This window comes from Eptesicus fuscus, chromosome 6 (genome assembly GCF_027574615.1).
Source record: "Eptesicus fuscus isolate TK198812 chromosome 6, DD_ASM_mEF_20220401, whole genome shotgun sequence".
NCBI classification, from domain to species: Eukaryota; Metazoa; Chordata; class Mammalia; order Chiroptera; family Vespertilionidae; genus Eptesicus; species Eptesicus fuscus.
The window spans coordinates 86,053,504-86,074,901 of record NC_072478.1 but is presented as its reverse complement, the minus strand read 5'-3'; the positions used below and the strand labels follow the sequence as shown (position 1 = coordinate 86,074,901).

At 40.0% G+C, this 21,398-nt stretch overlaps 1 long non-coding RNA gene across 1 annotated transcript in view; it reads left to right on the top strand.

Annotated features, from left to right (window-relative positions):
• The window catches only part of LOC129149503 (uncharacterized), a 75,780-nt gene extending 70,646 nt beyond the window's left edge, over positions 1 to 5,134 (top strand). The window contains exons 2-3 of the long non-coding RNA XR_008556403.1: positions 1,704 to 1,780; positions 5,110 to 5,134. This is a non-coding gene — a long non-coding RNA (uncharacterized LOC129149503). The remainder of the gene's footprint in view (positions 1 to 1,703; positions 1,781 to 5,109) is intronic.
• The last annotated feature ends 16,264 nt before the right edge of the window (positions 5,135 to 21,398 follow it).

Genomic DNA, 21,398 nt, shown 5'->3' with positions numbered 1-21,398 from the left:
CAGGACGAGTAGGCAAATTTACCCAACAAAGATGGTGGTTAATTTGCGTATCAAGACAGCATAGAAAGAAGCCAAGACTGCAGAAGGGAGCGAAGCTGAGGAGAAGCAAGCAAGCGGGGCAGCGGAGAAAGAAGGGAAGCAGGCGGGGCCGGGGGAGAAGGGAGGAAAGCAGGTGGGGCTGGGGGAGACAGGAGGAAAGCAGGCAGGGCTGCTGAGAAGGAAGGGAAGCAGGCGGGACAGGGAGAAGGGAGGAAAGCAGGCGGGGCCGGGGAGAGAGCAGCAAGAAGCCCTATTGCAGAAATCTTCCTGCAATGGGCTACTAGTACCTAATAATAGAGAAACATGTAAATTGACCATACCTCCGCTATGCCCACAGCCAATCAGAGTGAATATGCAAATTAACCCAACAAAGATGGTGGTTAATTTGCATACATACCTGGGTCCTGGAACCTTCTTGGCACCCAGGTCACTCCCAGCCAGACATTGGAGGGACAGGGGAAGGGGCTGAGCCTGCTATCGGAGGGACGGGGGGGAAAGGGCCAAGCCTGTGATGGGAGGGGCAGTGGGGGGGCTCCTTCCCAAGTCTAAAGCCTGGGCAGCCCGATCTGGCAATCAGAGGGGAAGGGGGGATTGAGCCTGGGATCGGAGGGAAGGGGAAAAAATCAATAGAAACATATCCTCAGGTGAGGATAAAAAGAAAAATAAAGAAAGAAATGTCATATCCTATGAAAGACACATGTTGAAAATGCCTAAATAAATTGTTATTTTTTTCATGGTGAAGGGACTGGAGTCCATGTTGATGAAAATACCTTGGCAGCTGTGGTGACTGGCAGTGGCTGCAGCAGCAGAGTGATGGGGCTGGTGCCTTCCCCTGATCAGCCTGGTCACCTCCCCCAAGGGAGGCCAGACTGCGGCTTAGGTCCGCTCCCAACAGGGAACAGGCCTAAGCCATCAGTAGGACATCCGCTGAGGGATCCCAGTATGGGAGAGACTGGGCTGAGGGACCCCTCCCCAGTGCATGAAATTCATGCACCCAGCCCCTAGTTGAGAAATATTTGAGTAGCATCTCTCACAAGTTGTTTTACAGACTCTAGGCAGAACACAGAATGCCTCTGCCTTATGTTATTGTGAGCCATCTATTCTAACCCCATCAAGCTCCTCAACAGCAAGCCAATACAGGAGACTTCTCAGCTGGGTGAAGGTGGTTGACAAAGAAAGGGGAACAAAATAGGCACAGTCTCTAGAGCTGTAGGCCTCAGGCTCCACTGCCTCCGGTTTCAGGGAGGTTGGGTGGGGAATCTATGGGCTGGCCATGGTGTGCAGCATTGCTGTGAGGCCTGCTCCAGGTCAGTCCTTCCTGAAATGTTTCTATATTCTGAGAAAATGGAGATTCTAGTGTGCACATTTCCTTAAGTTGTATCAGGCTTCTATGGACTGAGACAAGATTTGGGAATGAACAGCTCCTTCTTAAGTGTGCTGAGAATGTGTTCTGGTGTTTCTCTCAAGTCTGTACGATGCCTTCTGTTCCCAGGTGTGTCTCCTTCATCCAGTGAGTTTGGACAAAGAAAAAAGGGAAAAGTCCATTATAATTAGGAATCTAGGAGAGTAGCAGGTCCTTCGCCTATAAGAAACTTTCCTTTAAAAAGAGGAAATTTGTCTCTGTGTCAGGTGTTGTAAACATTCCTTTTGGGTTTCTTCTACAGATTTGATAAAATGTCCTTTTTCTCATCATGGATCAAAGTTATTTTCATCACTGCCTTGGTATTTGTCCTTCATTCTGGTGAGTACATTTTAATTCTGGATGAAGCATTTCACACATCTTAGAAAATACTGGAGACAACATGTATTATCTAAAAATGGAGCAGCTCCTTTCATTTGGTTTGTAATATTTAAACTGGCAAAATGAAAGCAGGCATGTTACAAACCCCCTTTTCAAATTATATCTAAGGATTATTTCTCCTCATTTCCACCTTAGAGAGATGGAGGTAGAAAGGTGGGATAGAATGAGCAGTAGAACTTAGCTTTTTGTTCATTTATGACTAAAGTTATTTATCTAATTATTATTTTGGAGACCAGATTCCATGTTTGCTAAATACAGATTTTGGTGGAGGTGGGGCGGGAGTAATAATGTCTCCTAGATCAGATAATCCTAAGCAATCTCATTTGTTTGCCAGTTCTCATTCCTGTAAAGTCAAAACTTTGTATAAGGTGAGAACTCAATCAAAATTTGTCTTCCTTTAGTGCAATTTGAGTAAAGTAGCTGTGAGGTGTTGAATTGGCCACTGATATTAGAACTGAGTACTAATTCATGAAGTAATAATTTCTTCATGTTAGGTGACCTGATGCTAGGCATATTAAGTGGCATTGTCTTCTCTGACTAGGATGTCTCATTTATTAAAAAATGAATAAAAAGGAATAGGGAGAAACCAAGATGGCAGCATAAGTAAACACCTAAACTGCTGCCTTGCACAACAATTTCAAAACTACAACTAAAAGACAAAACGGAAATCATCCAGAACCACAGGAAATATGGCTGAGTGGAAATTCTACAACTAGAAGGAAAGAGAAAAGCTCACGGAGAATCAGAGGATCGGAAAAAGGCTGAGGTATGGAGACATGCACGCAGAGAGGAAAGGCAGCTGAGTGCCTGGCTGGCTTTCTCTGGAAGGAGGGAGAAGGAAGCTCCTGACTGCACTGAACCCCAGTTCCTACTGCACCCCAATTCGGGCAAGACTTGGGGACCCAGGCTCATACAGGGGGGAGTCTGGACTGAAAGGAAGAGAGAGAGCATATGGAAACTTGGGGGAGCTGTGGAAGGCAGGGGTCTGGAGGAGCGCGCGAGTGTGCACAGAGAGGACTAACTGCTGAGGGTGCTGCTGGCTTTCTCTAGCAGGAGGGAGTCGGAAACTCTAGACTGCACTGAACTCCAGTTCCGGGCGAGATCCTCGGGACCCAGACTCATACAGGGAGAATCTGGATTGTCAGAAAAAGAGAGAGCACACGGAAACTTAGGGGAGCCGTGAAAGACAGAGGTCTGGAGGCACACGTGTGAGTGCGCACAGAAAGGACTGACTGCTGAGTGCGCTGCTGACTTTCTCTAGTGGGAGAGAAACAGAAGCTCCTGACACTGAACCCCAGTTCCAGGTGAAAATCTGGGAATCCAGATTCATTGGGGGAGAAACTGGACTGTCTGGCAGCAGGTGAAACTTGAGGGCAACATTCTCTCAGAGGTGCTTGCAGCAATTACTGAGGGACACTGAGACCCAGGGGCTTCATAGGGCAGGGCTGATGGAAAGCAAAGACTGTCTGCTCAGCCCTGAGACTCTGACCCATCCAAGCTGAGCACAGAGGCTTTTGCAATTTTGCAAGTCTTGTCTTATAAGGGTGTCTCCAGCACAGAAGTTCTCACGGTGTAGACACAGCTGATCCTCACAGTCAATTGGCCTGGAGGTCAATCCCTCCCAGTGATACCAACAACAATCAAGACTTAACTGCAACAAGGCTATACATACAGTCAACAAAGGGGTGCACCAAGAGTGTCCACCTCAGGTAACTGGGGGAGGCTGAGTCATATAGGACACCTAGCACACAAAACTACTCTACCTACTTAGGGGAGCAGCGAAAATGCAGAGACAAAGAAACAGATCACAAACGAAAGAAATGGAGGAAAGCAAACGACTGGATATAGAGTTCAAAACCACAGTTATAAGGTTTTTCAAGAATTTCCTAGAAAAGGCCAACAAATTTAGCAAGACCCTCGAGGATATGAAAAAGGACCAACTAGAAATTAAACATACACTGACTGAAATAAAAAATATTATACAGAGACATAACAGCAGACTAGAGGAATGCAAGAATCAAGTCAAAGATTTGAAATACAAAGAAGCAAAAATACTCAACCAGAAAAGCAAAAAGCAAAAAGAATCCAAAAATTTGAAGATAGTATAAGGAGCCTCTTGGACAACTTCAAGTGTACCAACATTAGAATTATGGGGGTACCAGAAGAAGAAAGAGAGAGGAAGATACTGAAAACCTACTTGAAGAAATAATGACTGAAAACTTCCCCCACCTGGTGAAAGAAATAGACTTACAAGTCCAGGAAGTGCACAAAACCCCAAACAAAAGGAATCCAAAGAGGACCACACCAAGACACATCGTAATTAAAATGCCAAGAGCAAAAGACAAAGAGAGAATATTAAAAGCAGCAAGAGAAAAACAGTTAATTCCCTACAAGGGAGTACCCATGAAATTATCAGCTGATTTTTCAACAGAAACTATGCAGGCCAGATGGGAGTGGCAAGAAATACTCAAAGTGGTGAATAGGAAGAACCTATAACCAAGATTACTCTACCCAGCAAAGCTATCATGTAGAATTGAAGGTCAGATAAAGAGCTTCACAGATAAGAAAAAGCTAAAGGAGTTCATCACCTCCAAACCAGTATAATATGAAATCCTGAAGGATATTCTTTAAGAAGAGGAAAAAGAAGAAAAAGGTAAAGATAAAAATTATGAACAACAAATACATATCTATCAACAAGTGAATCTAAATATCAAGTGAATTAAAAATCTGATGAACAGAATAAACTGGTGAATTTAATAGAATCAGGGGCATAGAAAGGGAGTGGACTGACAATTCTCAGGGGAAAAGGGGTGTGGGGCTGGAAGAGACTGTACAAATATCGTATACCTATGGATGAAGACAGTGGGGAGTGATAAGGGCAGAGCATGGGCTAGGAACCGAGTGGAGGGGAGCTAAGGGGGGGAAAAAGAGGGACAATTGTAATAATCTGAACAATAAAGATTTATTAATTTAAAAAATGATTAAAAAGAACTATGGTATCTTCACAGGAAAGATTGGTGATTACTGAATAACACTTTAAATTATTTTTCACAAATGAGAATAATTTGGAATTATATTTCCAGATTTGGATTTATTTTGTGAACTGACTATTTTGATATTACCACAAAAGGCTCACTTCAGAACTTGGGGGTCCTGATAGGCATTTGTATAGAATTTTGCTACTAAAAAGTATAGGTTCTTCCCACCAGAGACTCTGATTTCTTTTCCTTCTTCTTATTTTTACATTTTCTTTTGTGTGCTTGTTGCAGAAGCTTTAATTGCAGCATTAAAACGCAGTCGCAAAGAGGTAAGTTAATACTGATTAATTTGGAAATTAAAAAAGCTCTCAATATTTTTAAGATATATTTTTTATTGATTTCAGAGAGGAAGGGATAGGGAAAGACATATAGAAACATCAGTAATGAGAGAGAATCATTGATGGGCTGCATCTTGCTTTCCCCACATAGGGATGCTGCCTGCAACCTGAGCATGTGCCCTGACTAGCATTGGATCCATGATCTCTTGGTTTTTAGGTCGATGCTCAATCACTGAGCTACACTGGCTGGGCAACTTTTAATTATTTTATATTGTAAGTTTTAACAGCAAGTTTCACCAGACAGCCCTGCCAGTGTTATTTTGTGGTTAAACGTTGACCCATGAACCAAGAGGACCCTGGTTCAATTCCTGGTCAGGGCACATTCCCAGGTTGTTGGCTTACTCCCCAGTAGAGGGTCTGAAGGAGGCAACTTTTTGATGTCTCTCTTATCATTGGTGTTTTTATCTCTCTAGTCCCTCTCACTTGTTCTTTTATAAAAAAAAAAAAAAAAATTCACCAAACAAAATGTGCAACAGAATGATCCTTCACAAATTTTATTTAAACTGTGCCATTATTATGCTAAGTTCAAGAAATGAAAACTAGTCAGCCATATAAAAATAATTGGTATTTTGGACAAGATAAAATATCCCATTATTTCAAAGATTACATTATTGGGTCTCCTTGTTATCTGAAAGCACCTGATAAAGGTTACAGTCTATTTATAGTAGAATTATTTATCTAGCAAAACAAGAGGATTGCAAAAATTATCCACTGAAAGGTGGATAATATAATAATTTTCATATATTCATATTGTTTATTTATGTAAATTACCAATAGTGCCATTACTAACCAAATTTTACATATATATGCAAATACTAAAATGTATGAATATATACATATGTGGTGATAATCTGAATGTATCTGATTCTCTAGTAGTTAAATCATTAAAAAGATAGGGAAATTATTAAAATACCATTTTACTATTTTTTTGTGGTATGAAATAATGGGGGACATCCAATGCAGGTATGAGTAGAAGGGAGATGAGAGTGGTTACATTATAAAAATACATTCAACCATTTGTCTGCTTTTTAAAAATGATATTGGGTTTGTAAAAATATATCAATAATATTTTATGACTAAGTAGATTGTGTGTTTCTAAACCACAATATAGAATATTTTCTTTCCCTTCGGATGCATGGTATCTTGTACAAAGGTTAAAGACATTATTTTCAAAAAGTTCACTATCTGACAAATTTTACGTTGTTCTTTATGTTTGACAGCCAGAGTGTAATAAGTATAAAGACCGATTACATATGTGCACCAGAGAAATGAATCCAGTCTGCGGAACGAATATGCAAACTTACTCCAATGAATGCGTTCTCTGCAGCGCAGTATTGTAAGAATATAAGCCTAAATATTGGCTCTTCCAAAAAAATGAGATAACTATCACAAAATGATAGGAAAACCCATGTTTTTGCCTATGCAAATATTAGTATATATGGGAAAAAATTGTACTATCTTAGTAAATGCCACAGAATCACACTGGTACCTTTCCCAGGAGTTCTCATTTGCAAAAGCAGATTTTTATTTGACTTCTCAATATATCTGCTGGGTATTCTGGAAATGTACAAATCAATTAATTTAACCACCAGGACTTACTAATGGGTCTATGACCAATATATTGACTTCTGAAGCCCATATGATAACTGATCATCTTTGTGATGTAGCACCAAGCTACAAGGACCATAACTGAGCAAGAAACCGTACTTGACTACAGAAATTTGAAATCCATCACAATGGGCCTATTCATGCTAGGAAGGGACTCCTCTGAGGGTCAACCCTGACTTCTGAACTCCATGATAGACTGCAAACCTTCCTTAGAGAGCAGGGCATTCCAGGACACTTCCACCCAACCTCCTCTCCTATATGCTTCACTCCAAAGAAGTTTGCAGTCTAAAGGTTCAGCCAGTCTTCCTACTTCCCTCTTCATTGTCTCTCAAATTTATTTCCTCTTATTTAATCCCAAAAGTTGCTTCTACTTCTAGAGAACCATCAAAACGATCTCCAATCCTCTCCACTTTCCATTTTGGGTAGTTTCCACCACTGAGCCAGGACTGACCATGTAGGAAGAGCCAAGTAGCCCCAGTTGAGGAAAGGATGTGTCAAGGTTCTGGGGAACACGTGGGTCCCAGTTGGTTGTGGAGGTGGAGCACAGCTTCTCCACATCATGCTGCACATTTAGATGCACTTAGTGCAATATCTAGGCAATTTTGAATGCTATTTATAATAATGTCTCTTTCTTTCTCTTTTTCTTTACAGAGAAAGTAATAACGCATTTGGAATTAAGCATTATGGGTCATGTTACCCTTCCTGAGCTACACACTCATATGGCTTTTATGGCAATCCTATTTTGCACTGGATTCTACAGCCAATCCGAGTCTTTTCAATCAGGGTGTTAAATTCCTAGGTGACTGGATAAAGCCTTCTATACTATACAAGATGAAATATAGAGTGTTCCAAATTGTCTTTCAACTCTAAGAACTTTTGATTAATTTTCATTCTCTGTTAAATTATTAAATAGAAGAATAAAAACTACCTTAATTGTGTTTGATAACATAAAACCTAATAGAATTTAAAATCATAAATATTTCAATCAATACAATGATAAATAATATTATCTTTATTTAAAATACAACCGTTTGTTGATTCATGGATTAAAGCACATGATTACTTTTGGTAACTACAAGTAACTACTATCAAAGGTTAAAAAAAATACATTACCTGGGTGTTCATTAAAATTACAGACACTTAGGATCCTCTTTATCAGAAAGAGTGAAAGCCTCTATAAGAGGGATGTAGGACTTGAATTCTAACAAATACCCAGGGTCAATCTTTCAATCATGAATATTAGGCAATATGGGTTTGTATTCTAAAATATAGGCCTTATCTATAATTGAATGAACTGCAAAGTCTATTAAAAATATTGTATGATTTCTGAGGCTTGGGAGAAAATTACATTATTTTCTTTGTTACTCACAAATCAGTCAAGTCAAAGGCTGTTAATGTACTTGATATAATTTCGATCCAAGGCCCTTATTAGATATGAGAGGCCCAGTGCACGGATCCCTTGGCCTGGCCTGTGCCCTCTTGCAATCCAGGACCCCTCAGGGGATGTTGGCATTCCAACATCCTCCTTGGAATGTAGTAGTGCACAAAGTGGCAGGTGGCCAGCAAGGAGCCTGTGCTCCGGTCAGGCACCATGCCGCTCCTGCTCATCCCAGCTCTGCTGCATCTGCCTCTGTCACTCTTGGTAGTGCTTCTGCAAATGCAGGAGAGGCTTGCGCCACTACAGCTGCCCTTGCCAGCCTAGAGCCAGGTGTCTGGAGCCTGTCAGTCAGCTGAGTGGCACTCCCACTGTAGGAGCACACTGACCACCAGGGGGCAACTCCTGCATTGGGCATCTGCCCCCTGGTGGTCAGTGTGAGTCATAGCGACCAGTCAACTAGTTGTTCAGCTGTTTGGTCATTTGGGGTTTAGGCTTTTATATATATAGATATGTTTTGCAAAAGTTTTCCCTGATATTCAGCTTGTCTTTTTTACTTTATTGATGTGCCCTTTGCTGCAATTTTTACAAATTTAATGAATTCAAACTTATCTATATTTTTCCTTTTTTGCCTGTACCTTTGTTGTTCAGTAAAAGAAAATTCTGTGTAATCCAAACTGAAAAATATCTGCACCAAGGTTTCTTTCTAAGAGTTTCATAACATTAGTGCTGGCATTTAGAGCTTTGATAGATTTTGAGGTAATTTTTGCATGTGGTGAAAGTTATGGCTAAAAAGTTACATATTTTGCATGTGGATATCCAGTTGTCATAGCATCATTTGTTGTGAAGAGTATTTAATTTACTTAGAACTCTTGTCAAAAATCAATTGATTTGTCAAGACAGTGTATATTGGTGAGAGAATAGACAAATGATGTGTGGAACAGAATGAAGAATCTAGAAATAGATTCATATAAATACAGCAAACTGATCTTTGAGGAAAGAGGAAATGCAATACAATGGAGCAAGGATAGTTTTCTCAACAAATGGTGGTGGAATAACTGGACATCTGCATGCAAAAATCCTGGACACAGACCTTACATCCTTCACAAAAACGCACTCAAAAAAGATTGTAGACCAAAATGTAATTTGCAAAACTATAAAACTCCTAGAAGAAAATATAGGGGAAAACCTGGCTGACCGTGGGTGGTAATGGCTTTTTAGATACAAAAGTAAAGGCTTGATCCGCGAAAGAAATAATTGATAAACTGGAATTCATTAACATTTAAAATTTTTCTGTGAAAGACAGTATCAAGAGAATGAGAAACGACAGCACGGACTTGGAGAAATGTTTCAAAAAAACTACATCTGATTAAAGACTGTTATCCAATATGTACAAATATTTCTTAAAACTCAAAAATATGAAAACAAGTAACCTGATTTAAAAAATAATAGGCCAAATACCTTAACAGACAACTCATCAAATATGCATAGATGGCAAATAAGCATATGCAAAGATGCTCCACATTATATGTCATCAGCAAAACTTAAATTTAAAAAATGAGATGCTACTAAAACACTAGTGCACGAAGGAAATCTTGGAACACTGACAATACCAAATTCTGAGGAGGATGTAGAGCAAGAAGAACTCATACATTGCTGATGGGAATCAGAAATGGTTCAGCCACTTGGGAAGGCATTTTGACAGTTTGTCTTTTTTGGTAGTTTTATTTAAAAAAAAAAAAAAAGTATAGATACACTATTTGTCCTGTTCACAAATCTGTGTTCCAGTAGGTTGTTGCTGCCCTCCTGTAGCTCTCCGCCTGATGCCCTGCCCTCCTGTAGCTCCCCCTCCCCTTCCCTCATAGCTTGCTGCTCTGCCCCCTCCTGTAGCTCTCTGCCTCCTGCTTGCTTGCTGCCCTGCCCTGTCCTGTAGCTCTCCTTAGTTCACTGCCCCACCCTCCAGCAGATCCGTGATATGGTCGTTATGTCTCAGGGCAAAATGAATAATTAGCATATTCCTCTCTTATTATATAGAATATACATATACATATATATATTTATTTATATATATACACACACACACACACACACACACACACACATATATATATATATATATATATAAACATATATATACACACACATATATCCTATCTAAGAAAGAGGGAATATGCAAATTGACTGTAACACCATGACAGAGATGGTGGAACCCACAGCCAATAAGGAGGGAATATGCAAATTGACAGTCACTGCATGACTGATGGCAGTGCCTGGGCCGGAACACAGGCGTTCCGCCCAACCCCCACCTGCGGAGGGCTTTTAGGCCTGCTCTGTCACTGCTGCTGTGGGAGTGGGAGGAGGAGAGTCACAAGTCTGCAGCGGTCTGGCACCCAGCAGCCCCAAGCCCCACGACCAGGGTGGCACAGGGGCCGCTTGGGCCGCAGTGGAGAAACAAACCCACAGGAAACCTGTGGAAAGGGAGATAAACTATTGTAACTTTATCTCCCTTTCCACAAGATGAGAAAACTGACACTGATTTATTTAGTGATATGGCCCACACCTTTCTACAAGCAGGGGGTATGTTATGATCATTCCCAGGAAGGTCTGGTCAGAATACTGTCTCCAGGGCATAACGCTACTATGGAAACACATATCATAGAGGAAAAACTTTTGTTGGGTTTATTCTGAAGGTCAGAGTACATGCCACCCTAACATATGCCATGTTGCTATATTGATGATCTTGAGCTGCAGATGTTTCAAAAACAGCCAATGCAAGGAGAGGCTCTAACTGAAGTCTTCTGATCTGCCCAAAAATTGGACCCCCCCCCAAAAAAAAAGGGAGCTTAAATGTCATAGGTCCCCTCAATGGGAAAAGTGTCATCAGCCAGCAAAGACTAACTCCTGTCACAGGACAGGAGACTAGAAGTTGTCATCACACCCAAACTTTGTTACAAGCTATCTACCCTGACCCGTATTCATCTTCCTTAAAAATCATTTACTCACCTCCAAGAGGCCTACATCTCCGGTCCCCTTTCCCTAGAAAAGGGGTTCTAAGCCACTTTGGGCAGTTGTTCATTTTTCCCTGGGATCTCCCACATATATACGAGGTACATATGTCAATGAACATTTGTTTTTCTCTTGGCAATCTGTCTTTCATTACAAGGACCTCTGCTAAGAACTCAGAAGGGTAGAGGAAAACTATGTTTCCTCCTCCATAATTCTATCTTGGGAAATCAAGTCCTGGGCTGAACAGTGAGTGCCAAGCAGTCCCGGCTGAGGGGAGGGAAGCTTCTAGGGGGAAATTAATAATATTGGCATCAAATTATGACAGAGGGCACATGCAAGGTTTCTGGTGGGAGTTTAAAGTGGTTCAACATTTTTGGAGGATGATTTGGCAAAATCGATAGAAATGTTCAAGGTACATCCAAGAGTCTTCTTCTAGGAATCTCATTTGCTGAGATAAAGCACGAGTGCATAAGCCCTGGTCAGAACCCAGGATGCTACTGCGGGCTCCCCTTCCAAGATAGGAATACCTGCTAACAACCTGCATTTTTAGGACAAGGTGGCATCTATACTACTAAAAGGGTAATATGCTAATTAGACTGAACATCTTCTGGACGACCTTATGGACGACCCTCCGGACAAAGCCATGGTGGCAGGGCTGAGGCACAGGCAGTTAGAAGTGATCAGACACGCAGGAGAGAGCAGTTAGGAAGATCAGGCCAGCAGGGAGAGCAGTTAGGGGGATCAGACAATCAGGAGAGAGCATTTAGAGTGATCCGGCCAGCAGGCAGGTGAGCAGTTAGGAGCCAGCAGTCCTGAGGGGTCCTGGATTGCAAACAGTGCCTGTCGGGCTGAAGGACCCCCCCCCCTCTGATGCACGAATTTCATGCACGAGGCCAGTAGTATATGTGTGTGTGTATGTATATGTGTGTGTGTATATATATATATATATATATATATATATATATATATATACTAGCGTTCCCGTTGCAGGAAAAATCCTGCAATAGCATTTCCTGCTGCACTCTACCCCGCCTCCGTTCCTCCCTTGTCACCCGCCGCACCTTCTCGGCCAGCCCGCCTGCGTTTCCCTTCGCCCCTGGCCCTGACTTCGCTCCTCCCTTCTCCTTCCCCCCTCTCCCCCCGACTTGCTTGCTTCTTCGAAGCTTTACTCCCTTCTGCAGCTCTTGGCTTCTTTCGACGCTATCTTGATATGCAAATTAGCTTCCATCTTTGTTGGGGTAATTTGCATACTCGTCCTGATTGGTTGGTGGGCGTGGCTTGGCTGGTGGGCATGGCTTAGGTATAGCGAAGGTGTGGTCAATTTGCATATTTGTCTATTATTAGATTAGATATATATATTTATTGTGGATAGTATTGCAGATACTCCCCATTACCCTCCTTTACCTCTTTCTGCCCAGCTCTTTCCCCCCCACAACTAAGTATACTCTTAACATACAATTGAGATATCATGTTCCTTGATATTTTACCCAAAGAGTTGAGAATTTATGTACACACAAAAAATCTTTATTAATATAGTAGCTTTATTCCCAATTGCCAAAAATTGAAAAGAAAAATAACCTTCAGTACATAATGCATAAACAAATGTGGATACATTTGGACAATGGGATATTACTCAGTGATAAAAAGTAATGAGCTATGAAGCCATGAAAAGACAAGGAGAAAACCTAAACTCATATTACTAAGTGAAAAAAAGCCAATTTGAAAAAGTTATACACTATATGATTCCAACTGTATGACATTCTATAAAAGTTAGAACTGTGAAGACAACAATATCAGTGGTTTCTAGGAGGAATGGGGAGAGACCTGAATAGGCACAGCACAATACTTTTAGGATAATTAATATATTCTATCTGATATTTATAATGATTGTAGGAGTTCATTAAACTTTTGACAAACCAAGAGTGAGCCATAAGTTTTAGACAAACCAAGAGTGAGCCATAAGGTAAACTATAAACTATGGCTGACGTTGATGTGTCAATGTAGATTTAACCTTGGTAAAAAAATAAAGTACGATTCTGGTGAGTGATAATGAGGAAAACAGTAAATGTATTCAGCAGGAAAATCTCTGCATTTCTTTCTCACTTTTGTGGTTAAATCTAAAACTGTTCTAAAAATTAAGTCTTAAAAGTCAATTGAGCATATATGTATGAATTTATCTTGACTATATTTTATTCTATTGTTATATATGTCCATCTTTATACAATAGCATACTATTTTTTTTATCACTATAGCTTTGTAGTCTGTGTTAAAATCTGAATACGTGAATATTCCAAATTTGCTCTTTTTTCTTTTTTTAGACTATTTTGGCTACACAGGGTCCCTTGCATTTACAGATGTGTAATATCTCCTCAAGATCCCCCTTTCAACTTTGGAAATATACCTGGAAATGGAATTGCTGGTAATTCCATTTTAAAGTTTTTATTACTGCATTCTGTACTAGTTTGCACTCCTACAAACAGTCCACAAGAGTTCCAATTTCTCCACTTCCTTACACTTACTATTTTCTGTATTTTTTTAAATAGTAGTAATATTAACGCACATGATATACATACACACACTAGAGGCCAGGGGTCAGGTGCATGACATTTGTGCACTGGGGGTAGAGTCTCTCAGCCCAGCCTGGGCCTTTTTGCAGTCCAGGACTCCTTGGGGGATGTCTGCCTGCTTGCTTAGGCCTGCTCCCCAGCCATGAGCCCAACTTCTGGCTGAGCAGAGCTCCCCCTGTGGGAGTGCACTGACCACCAGGGGGCAGCTCCTGCATTGAGCATCTGACCCTTGGTGGTCAGTGCACGTCATAGCAACCTGTCGTTCCACCCTTTGGTGAATTTGCATATTAGGTTTTATTATATAGGATACACACACACACACACACACACACACACACACACACACACTCTTGTTATAATCTCTTACATGCTGCTAATTTCAACTGTATATAAAAATAAATTGATTGAAGCTCTGCTCCCTTAGTTTATGTTAGTAATGTTACAAACGCTTATCTTTTTATATTGCCTACCAATTAACATATATAGGGTGGGGTAAAAGTAGGTGATAACCTGTGTGTTTTGCATAATTTGCATACTTACTTTTGTTCCACACTGTATTGAACATTAGGTTTTATGCTCTGGTCTTTTAAACCCTATAAAGGAATAAAAAGTGGATTTTTGAAAATTACAATAAAATAAGATCTTATACCAGTAATTGTCCATGTATTTACCTTTACTGGAGAATTTTATATTTTCATATCACTTTGGTTTATTTTCTATTGTCCTTTTTACTCAAAATTGAAGGATTCGCTTATTATTTCTTGTAGAGTAGGAAACGCCATTCTGTTTTCCACAGTGGCTATACCAGTCTGCATTACCACCAGCAGTGCAAGAGGGTTCCCTTTTCTTAGCATCCTTGCCAGCACTTGTTGTTTGTTGATTTGTTGATGATAGCCATTCTAACAGGTTTGAGATGGTACCTCATTGTCATTTTGATTTGCATCTCTAAGATGATTAGTGACTTTGAGCGTGTTTTCATATGTCTCTTGGTCTTCTGTATGTCCTCTTTTTAAAAGTGTCTATTTAGGTCCTTTGCCCATTTTTTGAATGGATTATTTATGCTCCTTTTGTTAGGTTGTATGAGTTCCCTATAAATATTTTGAGATTAAACACTTATGAGGGATAACATTTATTCTAGGGATGCAAGGATGGTACAAAATCCAAAAATCAATAAACATGATACATCACATAAACAAATTGAGAGACAAAAATCACTTAATCATATCAATTGATGCAGAAAAGGCATTTGAAAAAATAAAACACCCTTTCCTGATAAAAGCTCTCAGAAAAATAGGAATAAAGGAACCATACCTCAACATAATAAAAGCCTTAGATGACAAACCTACAGCCAACATCATACTCAATGGGCAAAAACTAAAACCAGTTCCTCTAAGAACAAAAACAAGACTGGGATGCCCACTTTCATGACTCATATTCGACATAGTACTGGAAGTGCTAGCCATAGTAATCAGACAAGAAGAAGAAATAAATGGCATTCATATTGAAAAAGAAGAAGTAAAATTGTAATTATTCACAGATGACATGATATTGTACAATGAAAACCCCAAAGATTCCATCAAAAAACTACCCACTTAATAAATGAATTTGGTAATAGAGCAGGATACAAAATTAGCATACAGATGTCTAGGCATTTTTATACACCAATAATGAAATCACAGAAAGAGAAACTAAAAATACAATCCCATTTACCATTGCAACAAAAAAAATTAATTTACCTAGAAATAAACTTAACTAAGGAGGTAAAAGACCTGTACACGAAAAACTACAGGACGTTGACAAAAGAGGTAGAGGAAGACATAAACAAATGGAAGAATATAACGGAATAATGGATTGGTAGAATCAACATCATTAAAATGTCCATACTATCCAAAGCAATCTATAGATTCAATGCAATTCCCATTAAGATACCAATAGCATATTTCACAGACCTAGAACAAAATCTCCAAAAATTCATATGGAATAGAAAAAGACCTTGAAGAGCTGTAGCAATCCTGAGAAAGAAGAACAAAGCTGGAGGAATCACAGTACCATATATCAAGCTATATTACAAAGCCACTGGTCTCAAAATTGCCTAGTACTGGCACAAGAACAGACATATAGGCCAATGGAATAGAACAAAGAACCCAGAAATCAACCCAGGGTACTATGTTCAATTAATAATTGACAAAGGAGGCAAGAGCATACAATGGAGTCAAGACAGTCTCTTCAATAAATGGTGTTGGGAAAATTGAACAGATACATGCAAAAAAATGAAAGTACACCACCAACTTTCACCATACACAAAAATAAATTCAAAATGGATAAAGGACTTAAAAGCAAGATGAGAAACCATAAAAATCTTAGAAGAAGCCATGGGCAGCAAAACAGCAGACATATGTGGAATCAATATCTTTTCCCATACAGCCCCTAGGGCAATGGAAACTAAGGCGAAAATAAACAAATGGGACTACATCAAAATAAAAAGCTTCTGACCCACAAAAGGAACCATCAACAAAACAACAAGAAAGCCCTCTGCATGGGAGATCATATTTGCCAATGTCATCTCCAATAGGCTTTTCTTTTAAAGCCCTGCAGGAGTCACAGCCCTCTAGGACTGTCAACTGAGTTTTCTTTTCAGGTTCCTAGAATTCACAACTAGGGTGCTTTTCTCAGAATACACACCAGAGGGAGGTATTGCAATACCTGCCTGCAAGGGCAAGAGCCATCTAGGACTGTCAATTGGATTTTCCTTTCAAAATATAGGAGTGGAATCTCACATCTCATTTTTTTTTTATTCTCGTGTCAGCAGCAATTAGTATGGTTTATTACTCCTTTCTTCTCTTTCCTTTTTTTCAGAATCAGCAGAATATAATCAATTCAATGAATGAATGAATGAAGGAAGGAGTAATCGTAGCAGCTAATACTCATTTAATGCTTCCTAAGTACTCATGTCTTTCTTGATGTGCTTTTTCAAAATTGATTTTTTATTGATTAAGGCATTACATATGTGTCCATATCCCCCATTATCCCCTCAGCCAGCTCCCATACCTGCCCTCATCCCCCTGCTGTCTCTGTCCATTGATTATGCTTATATTTGATGCACTTTTTAAAACTTGGCTCCAATGATATCACACTCTTTTGTTTCTCTTTTATCATTTCTTGTTCCTATGGGTTTGTTTTATTGATATCATTTGTTATTTTGATGCTGGTACTAAATGTACAGTCCTCTTCGCTTTTCTATTTCCCTAAGTGATCTTATCCATTCTCATGAACTTTAATTCCATTTTACATCAATGACTATAAATTTGTATCTCAACCCTTGTTTCTAAATTCCAGATTCTTGATATATCTCCATTCCCACACAGTACTTTCATGTCCTGCTCAAATCCTTTTGGGATCTACCTCTCAGTTCATGGGGCTCAACTTCCAACTGCCACTATCTGTATCCCTTTGCTAAAGGACTTTCTCTGAACACTGTGTCCATACACACAGAGTGTCGGAAGCACCAGAAAGTCAACACATCTTATGGTCACCTCGCAATCACTGGTTGATGAGGATTGGCATATAATTATGGCATCTCCTTGCATTTAGAGTAGGATAAATCTGACCTTAATGGTGCACACTACCTTCAGAGTCTCACTAAGGAGTGAACTCCACTTACACACTGTGGTAACTAACCTGTTAGAAAACACACTGTTCATTTATTCCCTTCATGTTCCTGCCCCCTGTCCCCAATATCCTCTGATGGGTCCTGTTTGGTCTCCTGAATCAACACATTTGTTCTCAAATCTTTACCACAAAATTTACTTCTGGGGGAACACAGACAAAAATATATATTTGAGATACCTCAGTATATTGAGATAATATTGAGACATCTCAAAATTAACATGTGAAGATCAAATTTTTTATTCTCCCAGATGCCAGCTACCAGGGTGGCGGAAGGGGAAAGAAGTACACGCCTCTCCATTTTGGAACTTCCTTAGAAGGTGGAAACATTATTTTAGATGAAGGAAACTCAGCCCTTAAGCATCACAAGAGGCCCTTACTTCCTCATAGAAGATGCCCTCTGTAGCATGCATGCGAGTGATAGCCTGAGCCCAGCTTTTGGCAAATGGCTTGTGATATTTACCCAAACTGAAAAGTCTTTTTTCTTTAAAGTAAATGACATGGAACTTGTTGGTGATGACAAGAATATATTTTTTTCAATTTCTTTATTGATTAAGGTGTCACATATTTGTCCTCATCCCCCCCATTCCCATCCCACACCCCTCCCCACGGATGCCCCAACCCCCTGTTGAACTTAACCATTGGATAAGCTCATATGCATGCACACAAGTCCTTTGGTTGATCTCTCCCCTCTCCACCCACCCTCCCCTATCCTCCCTCTGAGGCCCGACAGTCCGATCGATGCCTCCTTGTTTCTGGTTCTGTTCTTGTTCCTCAGTCTATGTTGTTCATCATTTCCCCTAGATGAGCGAGATCATGTGTCACTAGAGATATACTTATAAGAACTGAATGTGAGACGAGCAATAATAGTTATGCTGACAGGCAAATGAATCAGTCTTTAGTGAGTTTCTTTCTGGACCAACAGTTCTTTTGAGACCCAATATCAATGTCCACCAGTTCCTTATGTGTACATGTCGGCACTGACCCCTCAGTTCTGGATGGTGGACAAATGGTGGTAATGCAGGTCTGACTCCCTCTGGTTTGGTCTCGGCCGGACCCAGGGGCATGGCTTCACCCGGACTCAGGGGCACGTGGCCTCACCCGGACCCAGGGGCGCGTGGCCTCTCCCAGACCCAGGGGCGCGTGACCTCACCTGGGCCCGGGACCCAGCCTCACCCGGATACAGGGGCACACGGCCTCACCCGGACCCAGGATCCAGCTTCACCCGGACCCAGGGGCGCATGGCCTCACCCGGACCCAGGGGCGCGTGGCCTCACCCGGACCCGGGGACAAGAATATTTTCTGTGTTGGAGCCAAGTCCTTAAACAGCTATAAACATAACTCTTAATATTTCTTATCCCTAATTATGATTCTCAGTCATTTGGTCCTGTCCAAAATGTCCTTGGAGACATTTGGTTCACACCAAAAAGTTTCTGAAATTTGATCCTGTCAAAAACATAACCACTTGTCCTGACCAGTGAGGCTCAGTTGGATGTGTGTCATTTCGTACACCTCAAGGTCACTGGTTTGATACCCAGTCAGAGCACATACCGAGGTTATGGGTTGATGTTCTCTCTCTCTCTCTTCTCCCCTCAGTAAAAACACATTTAAAAAAACTACATTTCAACCTAAGAAGTTATTCTTGCATTCAAATAGCCCATAATGTTTACTTATACTCTGGGTTATAGTATTAAAACATAAAAATGATTTCAGATTGTATTGGTCCAATGATTGTGTTGTGCTGCCTGGCAATAATAACCTTTCTTAACCTTGGTAGTCTAGCTGGCAATGACACATGGGGCAAGTAGATATGTCAGGGATCAAATATTGTAGAAGAGTGGGATTTATATTAACTATGGACCAAATGTCTCCATGGATGCTTAGGACAGAACAAAATATGAGGCTGTTTTGGCAGGGAACAAGTATCTCATTGCTCATTTTAGACAGGACCAAATGTCCTACAAGACTAGGGACCATGTATGTCAATGCTGGACACTGAATATTTGAGGTGTTATCTCAGAGATAAGGAAAAATATAAAATTGTGGCAGATATACCCCAAGACCCAGATATAACATTACTTTGTGCTTATTCAATTTGTTCCTAGAATTATTAATCTCTCCTAAAGCAAATAATTTAGAATGTTTTATAAAAGACCTGTGGTAGTGAAAAATGTAACCACTGAAGTATGGCCATAATTCACCTACGGGTGGGAAATATCTAACCTTGAAGGCACAAGCATTTAATCTTACCTTTCATTTAGAAGACTTAGGAAATCAGTTTTTCCTTATTTACATAAGAATCACAAGAGGTCTCACTAACAATTCCGACTCCTAGACTTCTCCAGTTTAACTTCGGATTCAGTAGGGCTAAGAAGCGGACCAGGAAATTGTACCACATATCTGTTCCTTCCCCTGCCTCTGTCTTATTATCTCTGGATACATGAGGCATTTAGCAGACAGTTAGATCTGACCACTAATGTTTTCTCCTGGTATCAATAAGCTGACATCTAAGATAGGTGGCATTTGTCTAAATCAAGTAGGCCATTCTGATCTCACCTTTTTTCTCTCAATGCACAAATTCATTCATGAATTTCCATGATTTCTAGATATAGAAACAGAACTCAAGTAAAAGGAGGTATTCTAATAAACACATTATTATCCTCATAGATTGTCTTGCTGTCCAAGTCACAGTAAGGTTTTTAAATTACTTGAAGAATCAATTTATTAGAAAACAATATTATGTGTTAAAATTTGGTGTTACACTCTTGAAATAGTTTAATGGGGTGGATAAAACCCCCAGAAAGTTTGCAGAGGCACTCACTTTTATAACCCGGCACCTATTAGCTATAAAGAGCTTGAAGATATCATCACTAGTTTAAACTTACAGAATTGTTTTGTTGGTTATGTGGGGTTTCATCAAGTTAAAAGTCTTCAGCACAGCAAAAGGAACAACCAACAAATGAAAAGACAACCTACAAAATGGGAGCAATTTTTGTAAACCATATATCGCATAACATCTGAAATACATACAGAACTCATATGACTAAATAACAATAAAAAATTCAATTAATCATTGGCAAGTGTGGCTCAGTAGTTGAGCATTAACCCATGAGCCAGGAGGTCTAGGTTTGATTCCCAGTCAGGGTACATACCTGGGTTGTGGGCTTGATCCCCATTTGGGGCATGCAGAAGACAGCTGATCAATGACTCTCTCATCAGTGGTGTTTACATCTCTCCCTCTCTCCCTCTCCCTCTCCCTTCTTCTCTTTGAAATAAAATTTAAAAAATGGGCAAGGGATCTGTACAGACAATTTTTGAAGAGCACATGCAAATGGCCAACAGGTACATTTCCAAATGGGCTGGAAAATCTTCAGGGAAATGCCAATCAAAGCCACAATGAGATATCACCATTCACCTATTAGAATGATTATCATCATGATGACAAACAAGTGTTGACGAGGATGTGAAGAAAAGAAAACCTTATACACCATGGGTGGGAATGTAAGTTGGTATAAATAAGATGGACAAGAGAATGGAGGTTCTTCAAAAAGTTAAAATAGAACTGCCATCTAACTCAGAAAAATCCCACTTCTTGATATATATAATGGAGTTGAAAATGGAATATTGAAACAATATCTACACTTCCCTTTTCAATGCAGCATTATTTGTAACAGCCAAGACTCAAAAATAATTTATGTCCAACATATGAATGGATAAAGAAGATGTTATATACACAATAGTATGTTATTCAACCACAAGAAAGAAGAAAATCCTTCCATTTGTGAAAATATACATGGTCCTTGAGAGCGTTATGTCAATGAGAGAGGTCAGACAGACAACAACAAATGCTGTATAATAAAATCACATACATGAAACCTCAAAACGCTTAATGCATGTGAGCGTGAACTAGCGATCTTTTCTATCTAAGAAGGGAACTCACCACGATCTTAGGTACCACCA